Source organism: Hydra viridissima, unplaced genomic scaffold (assembly GCF_058129835.1).
Source record: "Hydra viridissima isolate aposymbiotic clone 2 unplaced genomic scaffold, HvirCarnegie_v1 scaffold_9, whole genome shotgun sequence".
Lineage (NCBI taxonomy): Eukaryota > Metazoa > Cnidaria > Hydrozoa > Anthoathecata > Hydridae > Hydra > Hydra viridissima.
Window position 1 is genome coordinate 10458328 of NW_028324308.1, and position 14266 is coordinate 10472593.

The window sequence follows — 14266 nt, forward strand, 5'->3', positions numbered from 1 at the left end:
AAAATCGGTACTTACCACTGAATTACTTGATGCCCTTGCGCATTTTTTTGCTCAGCCTGACAGGATACAACAAAATATGGCCAAGGGATCCAATGGGAGTCGGTGAAAGCTTCGAATTTGGCCACATTTGGCCCAAATTTCGACGTTTTCTATGGAAATTGAGCCAAAAACGGGGTTTTGTCGCCAAATCCGGTACTTGCCAGCCTCTCTGTTCACTGTCTTTGTCGTTTTCGTGCTCAGCCTGACAGGATACAACAAAATAGGGCCAAGGGATCCAATGGGAGTCGGTGAAAGCCTCGAATTTGGCCACATTTGGCCCAAATTTCGACGTTTTCTATGGAAATTGAGCCAAAAACGGGGTTTTGTCGCCAAATCCGGTACTTGCCAGCCTCTCTGTTGATTGTCTTTGTCATTTTCGTGCTCAGCCTGATAGGTTACAACAGAATATGTCCAAAGGCTCCAAGAAATCTCGGTGAAAGGCTCCAATTTGACGAAATAATCACGGAACTGACATTACAAGCAAATTCTAAGCATTTCTGTGCATTTGTCGCAAAAATCGGTACTTACCACTGAATTGCTTGATCCCCTTGGGCATTTTTTTGCTCAGCCTGACAGGATACAACAAAATATGGCCAAGGGATCCAATGGGAGTCGGTGAAAGCTTCGAATTTGGCCACATTTGGCCCAAATTTTGACGTTTTCTTTGGAAATTGAGCCAAAAACGGGGTTTTGTCGCCAAATCCGGTACTTGCCAGCCTCTCTGTTGACTGTCTTTGTCGTTTTCGTGCTCAGCCTCACAGGATACAACAAAATAGGGCCTAGGGATGCAAGAGGAAAAGGTGAAAGCCTCGATTTTGGCCACATTTGGCCCAAATTTCGACGTTTTCTATGGAAATTGTGCCAAAAACGGGGTTTTGTCGCCAAATCCGGTACTTGCCAGCCTCTCTGTTGACTGTCTTTGTCGTTTTCGTGCTCAGCCTGACAGGATACAACAAAATAGGGCCAAGGGATCCAAGAGGAGTCGGTGAAAGCCTCGAATTTGGCCACATTTGGTCCAAATTTCGACGTTTTCTATGGAAATTGAGCCAAAAACGGGGATTTGTCGCCAAATCCGGTACTTGCCAGCCTCTCTGTTGACTGTCTTTGTCGTTTTCGTGCTCAGCCTGACAGGATACAACAAAATAGGGCCAAGGGATCCAAGAGGAGTCGGTGAAAGCCTCGAATTTGGCCACATTTGGCCCAAATTTCGACGTTTTCTATGGAAATTGAGCCAAAAACGGGGTTTTGTCGCCAAATCCGGTACTTGCCAGCCTCTCTGTTGATTGTCTTTGTCATTTTCGTGCTCAGCCTGATAGGTTACAACAGAATATGTCCAAAGGCTCCAAGAAATCTCGGTGAAAGGCTCCAATTTGACGAAATAATCACGGAATTGACATTACAAGCAAATTCTAAGAATTTCTGTGCATTTGTCGCAAAAATCGGTACTTACCACTGAATTACTTGATGCCCTTGGGCATTTTTTTGCTCAGCCTGACAGGATACAACAAAATATGGCCAAGGGATCCAATGGGAGTTGGTGAAAGCTTCGAATTTGGCCACATTTGGCCCAAATTTCGACGTTTTCTATGGAAATTGAGCCAAAAATGGGGTTTTGTCGCCAAATCCGGTACTTGCCAGCCTCTCTGTTGATTGTCTTTGTCATTTTCGTGCTCAGCCTGATAGGTTACAACAGAATATGTCCAAAGGCTCCAAGAAATCTCGGTGAAAGGCTCCAATTTGACGAAATAATCACGGAATTGACATTACAAGCAAATTCTAAGAATTTCTGTGCATTTGTCGCAAAAATCGGTACTTACCACTGAATTACTTGATGCCCTTGGGCATTTTTTTGCTCAGCCTGACAGGATACAACAAAATATGGCCAAGGGATCCAATGGGAGTTGGTGAAAGCTTCGAATTTGGCCACATTTGGCCCAAATTTCGACGTTTTCTATGGAAATTGAGCCAAAAACGGGGTTTTGTCGCCAAATCCGGTACTTGCCAGCCTCTCTGTTGACTGTCTTTGTCGTTTTCGTGCTCAGCCTGACAGGATACAACAAAATTGGGCCAAGGGATCCAAGAGGAGTCGGTGAAAGCCTCGAATTTGGCCACATTTGGCCCAAATTTCGACGTTTTCTATGGAAATTGAGCCAAAAATGGGGTTTTGTCGCCAAATCCGGTACTTGCCAGCCTCTCTGTTGATTGTCTTTGTCATTTTCGTGCTCAGCCTGATAGGTTACAACAGAATATGTCCAAAGGCTCCAAGAAATCTCGGTGAAAGGCTCCAATTTGACGAAATAATCACGGAACTGACATTACAAGCAAATTCTCAGCATTTCTGTGCATTTGTCGCAAAAATCGGTACTTACCACTGAATTGCTTGATGCCCTTGGGCATTTTTTTGCTCAGCCTGACAGGATACATCAAAATATGGCCAAGGGATTCAATGGGAGTCGGTTAAAGCTTCGAATTTGCCCACATTTGGCCCAAATTTTGACGTTTTCTTTGGAAATTGAGCCAAAAACGGGGTTTTGTCGCCAAATCCGGTACTTGCCAGCCTCTCTGTTGATTGTCTTTGTCATTTTCGTGCTCAGCCTGATAGGTTACAACAGAATATGTCCAAAGGCTCCAAGAAATCTCGGTGAAAGGCTCCAATTTGACGAAATAATCACAGAATTGACATTACAAGCAAATTCTAAGCATTTCTGTGCATTTGTCGCAAAAATCGGTACTTACCACTAAATTGCTTGATCCCCTTGGGCATTTTTTTGCTCAGCCTGACAGGATACAACAAAATATGGCCAAGGGATCCAATGGGAGTCGGTGAAAGCTTCGAATTTGGCCACATTTGGCCCAAATTTTGACGTTTTCTTTGGAAATTGAGCCAAAAACGGGGTTTTGTCGCCAAATCCGGTACTTGCCAGCCTCTCTGTTGACTGTCTTTGTCGTTTTCGTGCTCAGCCTCACAGGATACAACAAAATAGGGCCAAGGGATCCAAGAGGAGTAGGTGAAAGCCTCGAATTTGGCCACATTTGGCCCAAATTTCGACGTTTTCTAAGGAATTTCATTTTTGGATATTTTGTTTCTTTGGTGTTGTCTTGAGGATATAGTTTGTGTTTTTGTTTCTTTTTTTGTATTTTATTTATGCGGCCACTGTTATTTGTGTTAGATTTATATGATTGACTCTGTTTTGGCTTCAAAACCCTCTCTGTAATCCCTTCAAACTTGAGACTGTTGTTCGGTTTTTTTAAGATTTCTTATTGATGTCTGTTTTATTCTTCCTTGGTGCTTCTCTGTCAATTCTTAAGTTAACCGATTTTATTTATGATCTTCTTTTACAACTATGACCAGCTCAATTTTAGGGAAAGAAATTTAATACAAATTTTTATTTATTAATTGTCCTTCAATACTATCAAGCTAATTATAGTACTTTCATTGGATTATATTATACGAACTGTTTGTTTTGATTTTTATAAGATTAAAATATGTAGCTATACTGTCATATATTTGGGTGATAATAGTAAAACACATATTTATTCGTGTCATATATATATATATATATATTTATATATATATATATATATATATATATGTATATATATATATATATATATATATATATATATATATGTATATATATATATATATATATATATATATATATATATATATATATATATATATATATATATATATATATGTATGTATGTATATATATATATATATGTAAAATAGAAATAGTTTACACCCACAATACATATATTATTGAAAGAGAAATTTACTATTATAACTATTCATTATTTGTAGATAATAGGTTTGACACGGAACTGTCTGTATATATGGCTAAAATGTTAGGAGTGTCTACTAATTCAAACCACATTCGTATTAAACTCCTTAACGCCATGCATTCAAATACAGTTCATATTTGCACATTTTTTTTAAAGTCGTGTATTCTTTAGCTGAACTAATGCTCGAAATGCAATAGCTACTCTTTTGATCATGGAAATCTTTACAGCATCTGCAAAAATACATGAGCACTTTTAGTAAGTAAGAAAAATTCAAACGTATAATAAGAAAAACAAAAAAGGAGCAACAACTGTTTAAACATAATCAATGATTACAACATTGAATAACATAAAAGTATTCTAAAACACAATAAAAACAACTAATAACAACAACTTTAATACAAAGAATTTAAAAAGTGTAAGGAAAGTGTAACAATAAAATATAATAACCAATTACAAAAATGAAATGTGATCAAAGGAATTTAATGATACAACCACATTAACTTTAAAGTATAACAAAGATAATAAACAACAACAATAATTACAAATACTGGAAAATATATTAGAAATCTTAACTAACATTAGCAACAACAACAAAAACCCTGCCTGAAAAACAGAATAGAAAGACAACATAGAAACATAGAAAACATTACAAAAAAAAAAAAAGAAAAAAAACTTAAAAAAAACTATTATGTCTAAATGCCGGGGAGGAAGATGGTGAAAGCTCTAGACTTGCAGAAGATAAACCATAAACAACATAAACATTGTAAAGAAATACTAGCACGTCTAAGACAGATTTTGTACCCCGGTCATTCAAGCTAGCTAAAGCAACTCTGTAAAACAGCCAAACAAAAACTCAAAGAATCAAAAACAAAACTTACTTAGTTGACTCCTGGTATTTGCAGATTTTGAAACTTGTATCACAGAAGCCCTTGTTATGTGTATTTTTAAAGCCTGCTAACGTAGGTTTATTTCCCATAAATAGCTCATTAGGGCAAAACTATTGTTGGAGAATAGGCATTTGTGGCAGAGGCGTACTTCTAAGCTTATTGTTTCCCTTAACCAATAATACACTAGGAAACGGCCCACGTGAATTTACGAATTTCATTCTATGTACGCTGGATCCGCACAAACCTAGGAATTTTTGACATTCACGTGACCAAAGGGGAGGGGTTTTTATCATGGAATTATTTAACCACCTCTCTCTACCCCTCTCGCTCCCTCTCTCCCCTCTTACTACAGGTCTATTCGTCGTGCAACCGGAATTTTTTGTGCCGGCCTATTTTTTTACGGTTGTAGAAAATTATTTGTTTAGATTTGTTTTTAAAAGAAAATCCAATGTTGTTTATGATATAATGTGAATTATTCTTACATGATGTAATGAAAACAAACTTGCATAATTTAAGCGTGGAGTTTTAGAATTCATTTAAAGCAAATAATAGATATTTTTTAATTTTAGATAAAGTTTTTATACCGTGCCAAAAAAATGAATATATATATAAATATGAATGAATATATATATATATATATATATATATATATATATATATATATATATATATATATATATATATATATATATGAATAAATATATATATATATATATATATATATATATATATATATATATATATATATATATATATATATATATAAAACGAAGAAACAACAACTATGTATGGTACTTAAAGTTTCATGCCTAGCGGCAATCATCAGCCATGAAATACAAATCAAAAAATCTATCGATAGATAGTTGTTGTTTCTTCGTTTTATATATATATATATATATATATTGCTCTATTTATACAAAATTATACAAAATATTGAGCACTCTTATACGAGCAGGAGATATTGTATTTGAAAATAATACAACTTGAAATAGCTATATATATATATATATATCAGGTGAAGCTAGTAAAGTATCAGTGCATCAATTTCCAAGTGATAATGTTGACCGTGAAAGATGGATAAAAGCCATTCCAATCTCTAATTTAGTTATTACCAATAATACTGTTTTCTGTGAGTTACACTGGCCTCCATGATTTGAAACATTTATAGTACGTGGAGGAAAGCGTTGATCAAAAAATTGCTCCGTCTGTTTGACTGGGAGTACCCTTGTCTCAAATTCCAACTGCTGTTCCAACTCAAAGAACTACCATAATATCTTTAAGTGGCATTAGAAATACATTATATGATGAGTTTATAAAAATCTTTGCTTAGAAACATTTCATAATGGAATTAAGCGTAATGTTTCTATTTTAACAATCGATCTATTGATAACTGTTGACACCTGGTCCAAGTTTGATAAGATACTTGACTTTTAAGTTCCTTTAAAATGGACAATAAAAAAGAAGCAATTTTGCAACATATTTCATTTATGGGACAAAAAAATAATTGGAGATAAAATTTATACATCAAACATAGTTATATGCTCATTTTGCATATTTTTTATCATCAGGAGATATAAGGCCAGAAGGATAAATTTAATTTCATTCTATGGACGCAAGATCCACAACATTCTGACATTTTTTTAATATTGTCATTATTTTTATGTCTTAAAGTTTATTTTAGTTTTATTATTTATCACTTACTGTTGTTAATAGTTTTATCAAGCTCTAATTTTTTTTTTTTTTTTTTGTTATTTTTACTTGTTCTTCTGTATTATTTTTTTCATCTGTTTCAGTTGTTAAATTTTTTTTTTTTTTTTTTTTCATATATACAGTTACTATGCTTTTATTTGTTGTTACAGGGCTTTTGTTGCTGTTGTTGTTAGTTAAGGTTTCTATTTTACTTCGTAATATTTTAAATTATTGTTGTTGTTTATTATCTTTGTTATACTTTTAAGCTAATGTGGTTATGTTATTAAATTCCTCTTATCACTTATCATTTTTGTAATTTATTATTACATTTCTTGTTTATTGCTTTTGTAAACTTTTTAAATTCTTTGTATTAGTGTTACTGTTATTTGTTTTTTTTATTGTGTTTTAGAATCTTTTTTTGTTATTCAATGTTGTAATTATTAATTATCTTTAAATATAGTTGTTGTTGTTGTTTTGTTTTTTTTGTTTGGATTGTGGTGGATTAAGAATTCCAACAGATATTTCTTGCTAATAGACATTTTAATCAATATCAATCAATATATCAATATCAATATATATATTTCGTGTTAAGGATGTTACAAAAAACACAGGTCATTGCAAATAGTAATTCACTAATAAAACGCAATGACCTAAATAATATAAAGAAAAGATGAGAAAAACATAAGAAATAAACTAGTCACATAGTAAAAATAGAACTTTACAAAAATTTATAAGTAACACTTATAAAACAGACTTTTAAAAGAATTAAAATATAGGTCAAATAGTTATTATAATGTATTCACATATATACGCATACATATATACGGATATACACAAATAAGAAATTATAAAATGTACATAAACATAAAGAAAAAAGTTATAGAGGTTAAGAATAAAGTTAAGCGTAACTTTTTAGATAAAAATGATGGAGTGACTTTAAGAACAGATTCTTGGATCTAACGATAAAATCTGTTTTTAGGGTGTACGGAAGGGTGTTCCAAGAAAGGATACACTGATATGTAATGGAATTTATTCCATGTTTAGTTGTCTGTTTTTGTGGGATGGTTAAGTTGTTAAAAGTGAATGATCTTAGGTTATGCCCACACGTTGTCCTACTGTTAAAGTAGTTACGAAATATGGAAGGAAGGAGACCGTGTTGTTGATCCCTGACAAATGAACAATTTAGAAACTGGATTAAATCATAGAAACGAAGAACTTTGGATGTAAGATACAGGATGTCAGTAGGGAAGACTCTCGGACAGAAATGAATTATTCGTATTGCTCTATTTTGAAGCGAAACGATTTTAGACAGACGGACGGTTTTAGATTGTCCCCAAACTTGGCATGCATATTGTAAATGTGAACCAAAAATTGAGTGATATATAGATAGTAATGTTTCAAAATTAACGTAGTGTCGAATTTTTGCTAACATGCCGTTGGCACGGTTTAATTTGAGAGTAAGGTTATTTATATGTGTTTTAAATGAAAGTTTCCCATCTATCACAACACCAAGATAAGTTATGTAACTAGACAAAGGCAGCTTTTGGCCACTTATTCTAAAGTTCAAGTATTTTGGAAGATTCTTGTTAGTTTTTTTAGAAAAGTTAGTATACTGCGTCTTAAATATTACTATTTCTGTTTTTTTAGCATTCAATGAGATTTTGTTTGCTCGGAGCCATTGAACAAGACTGGCCATATCCTCATTAATATATTTATTTAGTTTTTTGAGGGAGTTTGTCGTTAATTGAAGATTTGTATCATCAGCAAAATGATACGTGTTTGAATGTTTGATAGAAAGATTAAGATCATTGATGTAAATAATAAAGAGAAGAGGACCTAATATGGATCCCTGAGGAATACCAATGCAAACACTTTTGATGTCTGAGAAGGTGCCATTTACAGTAACAAACTGTTGACGATTGGAAAGGTATGATTTAAACCATTGCAACGGGATGCCGCGTACACCATAAGAGTTAAACTTTGATAGGAGAATGCCATGGTCTACGGTGTCAAAAGCTTTTTGTAAATCAATTAAAACCCCACAGGCAAAGTTTCCATTATCAAGAGCAACTCTTATACTTTCTGTAATTTCAATAAGAGCGTGAGCTGTTGAATGCTTTTTACAAAAACCAAACTGGTGTTTATATAAACATTAATTTTGGTTTAGGAAGTCGTATAATTTATTATGCATAACTTTTTCAAAAATTTTGCTTAAATTAGAAAGAAGAGAGATCGGACGATAGTTGGTGCAGTCAACCGTTGATCCTTTTTTGTGGACTGGAATAACTTGGGCCAGTTTGAAGACATCAGGAAATATTCCTTTGCAAAATGAATTATTTAAGATGATACTTAGTGGTTTGCATAGATTTTTTGACACCAGTTTAAAAAGTTTTGTTGGAAGGCTTTTCGGTCCAACACTCTTACCTTCAATGATAGTGGAATTTATATAGTCGAGGGTTTCCTCTTCAGTTATTGGTTGCACATAAAAAGAGTTGCTATTAGGATTGGTCAGATACTTTTGAAAGTTGAATTTAGACTTCGGAATTCCATTGGATAATTTTGAAGCAATCGTAGTAAAGAAATTGTTAAAATGATTAGAGATAGCTTTAGGATTAGTTTCGCATTTGTTATTGATCAGTATGCTTGTTGGGGAGTAACTTTTATTTGGCTTTACATTTATCAACTCTTTTATACCTTTCCACGTGTTTTTTATATTATTGATATTTTGTCTGAAAAAGTTTGTGTAATATTCCTTTTTGCTGAACTTTATAAGATTGCTTATACTATTACGATATTGTTTAAATTTTACAAAAAGTAAATTTTTCTTTCTACAGTCTTTTGATTTTAAATATTTTTTATGAATTTTATTTTTAATTGTAATTGACTTGAGAATGCCTTTCGTTATCCAAGGTTTATTATCACTAGTTACTTGATCTTTTGTCAGTTTTTTGTAAGGGGCATGTTTGTTCAAAATACAATCAAAAATTTCGATTAATTTTTTAAGGGAATAATTGACATCATTTTCTTCTTTTATAAAGTCATCCCATTCAACATTTGAAATATCTTGGATAAATTCAGCTTTTTTAAAGTTTTTAAAGCACCTCCTAAAAATAGGTTCAGGTGAAGTTTGCGTTTTGGAATGCGGCATTATTATAAACTGAGCAAGATGATCAGATATTGAAGCTGTAAGATTGCCTGAGATTATATCAGAAGAATAAAAATTTAAAAAAATATTATCAATTACCGTTTCAGAATGAGTGGTTATGCGTGTAGGCTGTATAATAAAAGGAAAAAGAGAATTTGAAACCATTGATTCTAAAAAATGTGAAACTTCATTGGATATATTGTATTTGAGCAAGTCAAAGTTGAAGTCTCCCATTAACATAAACTTCTTTTTGTCTAAGCTAATTTTCCCAAGAAGAGAATTTAGGTAATGATCAACAAATTCAGATGAACACATTGTTGGATGACGATATAAACAACCAACTATTAAGTTGCTTTTTTTAGCATTTATTACTTCAATAAATATAGATTCAAGTTGTTTACTTTTAACCAGGATTAAGTCAGTTCTAACTTTAAAGTTTAAACTAGACTTAATATACATCAAAGCACCACCCTTTTTAGCTTTAGTTGGCGTGTGAACGGTTACATATCCGTCTAAATTAACATTAGTTATAGACACATCTTTATCATGCAGGTTAGATTCCGTTATTCCAATAATATCAGGCATATTATTAAAAGATGCTAATAGTATTTTCAATATGATATGGTAGAGAAGATATATTTATATGGAGATAACTTACGGAATTTCGGGATAACTCATTGTACCTAGGAACATCTACGTATTTGCAGTTGATTGAAGTATAAGATGAGTCATTGAGGTCCCCAAAAAGGTTCTTCAAATTTGGATTATTAGATGGATTTTTAACGAGGTTAAATTTCAGTGACTTTCCTGCAAGTGTGGTAGATAACTCAAGATCAGAAATATTAGAGAAAGGAAGAAATGTTTTTGTACAGATTAGGCAGTACCAGGAATTTAAAGTTTTGATTTTTTCATATGTCAGTTTGTCAACTCGATTACATTTTCTGTGTATCCACTTGTCACATAGATCACATTGGATAGCTGATTGATTTTTAGCTACAGCTTTAAAGCATATACCACAAGATTGTTTCACTACCATCAATAAAAGTTACAGAAAAAGATGATTAAAAAATAATAATAATAATAATAATAATAATAATAATAATAATAATAATAATAATAATAATAATAATAATAATAATAATAATAATAATAATAATAATAATAATAATAATAATAATAATAATAATAATAATAATAATAATAAAATAAATAATAATAATAAATAAACTAAAAAAAGAAAAAGAAAAAAAAAAATCTAAGTGAAAAAATCTAAGTGAGTTGCATAAAAAGAAAATCAAGAAAAAAAAAGTATATGTATAATATGTATATATAAGTATATTATCTAAGAAGGAAGTTATTAATCTAAGTTTATATAAGAAAATATAACTTTAACAAGTATATAATCTTTAGATAAAAAAACTTTTCATACTTCTTTTTCATTTGCAGCAGTTGTATTTCTTCTTGATTTTAACAGTTTTTTGTGTGTTTTCTTGTTTTGGCTTATCTGATTTTTAATATGAAAGTGGTATTGATATTTACTTTTCCTTCCTCTTCTAATTTTTAAACTTACAGTCAACTTTATCTTTTGATTTTCAATAGAAATATTTTTTCCGGTATCTGAGATTTTCACGGAAACTTATTTAACCAAAAATTCTTTTTGAAATAGTTTATTTACTTTTTACTTTTTCTTTTCTTTTCACAATCTTTTCTTTTATAATCTTTTTTGTCCAAACAATGTTCTACTTTTCAATCAAAACACTGTGCACTCCTGAGACCGCCAGGGTAAATTTTGGTTTACTCTAAATTTTTTTGTTTATTTAATATTAATGGATTAAACAAAGTATTTTGAAATAATTTTTAAAATCTAAACTAACTTTTAAACATAGAAATTTTAGATTTAATTAATTAAAATGTCTAAAACAAATTGCGTCATTTTATGATTGCATCATCTATTCTATTTGGTACAAATTATTGCAATACCGATGAAAATAATTACTACAGTTAAAAGCGATCATATAAAACTTATATTTTTTTGTCAAAATGGCCGACGAAAAATGTCTAATTTGTGCATGTTGCTTTATTTCCTTTGGAAAAGGATCACATAAACTTATTAAAGTAACTCCCGCATTACAACTTCACATTCAAAATTTGATTTGGAGAGAATATGATGTAGAAAAAGAGTGTTGTCCAAAAAACATTTGTAATTCTTGCAAGACAAATTTATATGCATTGAACAGGGGTGAAACATCAAAATTAAATGATTGGATTGAGAAAATATCTCAAATAAACAAACAAAAACTCAGAAGATCATCTGATATTAGTGAAATATCTGAACAGATCACAACAAATAATCAAGATATCGTTGATAAAATTGTTAAAAAGATATGTCCTTCTTGCTTTTCTACAATAGGTATGATTTCCTTAAACAAATTAAAAATATTGTATAACTTGTATATTTTAGTTAAAAAACTATTTCTTCAGTTATTAAAAAAAAAGTAATTTAAATTTAGCATAGAGTCTATGCTAGTCAATGCATAGTCTATGATAGACTTATTAAATATTAGTGTATTATTTTTATATGTTTTACAAATATAATAATATCAGAGTTTTTTCTACCCTAAATTTCTATTTAGGCAAAGGAATTTCTCACTTTTGCTGTAAAAGTGAAGCTGTAAAAAACCTAATTATGTTGGCTGAAGGTCTTGGAAATGTATCCAGTGAACAAGTTGCTTCTGGAATTCTCAAAATAAAAATGAAAAGAGACAATATTAAATCTGGAGACAAGTTTCCTTTAAAAACCTTTGGAAACAATCTTCTTCTTGTTGTTGGCCCACCTGATAATAAATGCACCAGAACATCCGTTAAAAAGTTATCTCTAGAAACTAAAATGGAAATCTCTAATACTCTAAACCTGAGTAAAAGAAAGACTAACCTACTTTGTAAACATATGCGACAAAATTTAGGGAAGAAAATATTAGAACCTAATATATCAATCAGATAGAGGAGCTGCATAATGTATTTTCAGATTTTTATGATGTCAAAACTGAATCATTCATTTCAGGGGATGAAGAGATAAGTCGTAGTTTAGTATTTGTAAAAGATACTTCTGATTTAATTCTTTATATGATTAATGAAAGAAGTTTGAATCCTTATAGCACTATTGCTAGGATTTCCATTGATGGTGGACAGGGTTTTCTTAAATGCATTATAAATGTTTTTGACCCACTATGTAAACATACAACTTCAGAAAGTCTTGATGATTGTGGTGTAAAAAGATCATTGGTTTTGGCTTTAGTTGAAGATGTTTCAGAGCATAATGGTAATCTTAGCAAACTATTGAAACCACTAGCTCTGAGTGATGTAAAATATTCAATAGCATTTGATCTAAAATGTGGTAACTCTTTATTTGGTTTAAGCAGTCACAGCGGCAAGTATGCATTCTCTGGTGTGAAGTACTCTTGAGAGCAGAAAAAAAAGAACCTTAGGTTCAATTGATACCAACTACAACAAGTTCATTGAAGATGGATGTAAAAAGAATCACATGATGGAATTTAAAAACTGTATTTCTCCTAGAGTTGTGTATCTTGATGAACCTAAAGAAACTTTAGTGGAATATCTCATTACTCCACCAGAGTTACACATTCTAATTGGTATTACTTCTATGTTTGTAAAAATATTAATTACATTGTGGCCTGATTTTGATTCGTGGCTTAAGTCGAACTATATAATCTTTAGAGGTTACCACAGAACTGGTTTGGATGGTAATAATTCACAGAGACTTTTAGATAAATTAGATAATTTAGAAGTTGACCTTTTAAGTGCAGCCTCTATATAACCAAATATGATATTTCTCCAACCTGTAGTTAACTGTCTTAGAAAGTTTTCAATTATTAAAACAAAAGGTTTTAGCATGTTTATTGGAGATTCTATTGCTGAATCAGTTTTAGATTTTAAAAAAGCTTTCGAAAATCTGCAGCTTCATCTTCTGGAAAAGTTTAACTACCAATTAAATATTAGCTGGAAATTTCATATTTTAGTATGTCATCTTGTTCCTTTTCTTCAGCATAGTCAGTTTGGGCTTGGTGTATATGCCGAGCAGGCAGGAGAAAGTGCTCACCACTATCACTATCAAGTATGGAAGCGATACAAGCATCGTTTGGAACACAATGATTATGCAAAACAGCTTAAGAAAAGTGTGATTGAGTTTGGTATAAACAGTTTCAAGTAGTCCTTTTCTCTCATTTTTTAAAATTTTTAATTATTGTGAACTTTGAAATGATTGAATTATTTTATAAGGAATTTCAATATTTCATGTTAAACTGCTACATTTATTGCCTTGATGTTATATTGTTAATCTAGAATTTATCTTAATTTTATCATAAAAGATCTCATTTTTTCATTTTAAAGTTGTATTTTTTGTAACAAAAGTTGTTTTAGAAGTGCAATACCCCTATAATTTTTGAAAAAAATCCCCGCCCTCTCATATTACCCCCTCCCCCTCCATATGTTATTTTAGGTAAAAACTATTTTTGCAAAAAAAATATGTTTAAAAGTTAGTTTAGATTTTAAAAATTATTTTAAAATACTTAACTAAACCCAATATTAATAATTAAACAAAAAAAATTAGAGTAAACCAAAATTTACCCTGGCGGTCTCAGGAGAGCACAGTGAAAACTTAATCAGTTTTTATTAAGCTTTTTTATTTTTCTTCGCCGTT

The 14266-nt window shown here is 31.2% G+C and overlaps 1 long non-coding RNA gene and 1 pseudogene across 2 annotated transcripts; one reads left to right on the forward strand and one right to left on the reverse strand.

Annotated features, from left to right (window-relative positions):
- Nucleotides 1-3781: 3781 nt before the first annotated feature.
- On the reverse strand, nt 3782-4875 carry LOC149883944 (uncharacterized). The gene is made up of 2 exons (XR_016455904.1): nt 4707-4875; nt 3782-4058 (listed from the first exon to the last, which is right to left on the reverse strand). It is a non-coding gene; the product is annotated as an uncharacterized LOC149883944 (long non-coding RNA).
- Nucleotides 4876-11339: 6464 nt separating this feature from the next.
- On the forward strand, nt 11340-13948 carry LOC149883945 (uncharacterized; annotated as a pseudogene). The gene is made up of 2 exons (XR_016455405.1): nt 11340-11959; nt 12183-13948. The product of XR_016455405.1 is annotated as an uncharacterized LOC149883945 (transcript).
- Nucleotides 13949-14266: the final 318 nt, after the last annotated feature.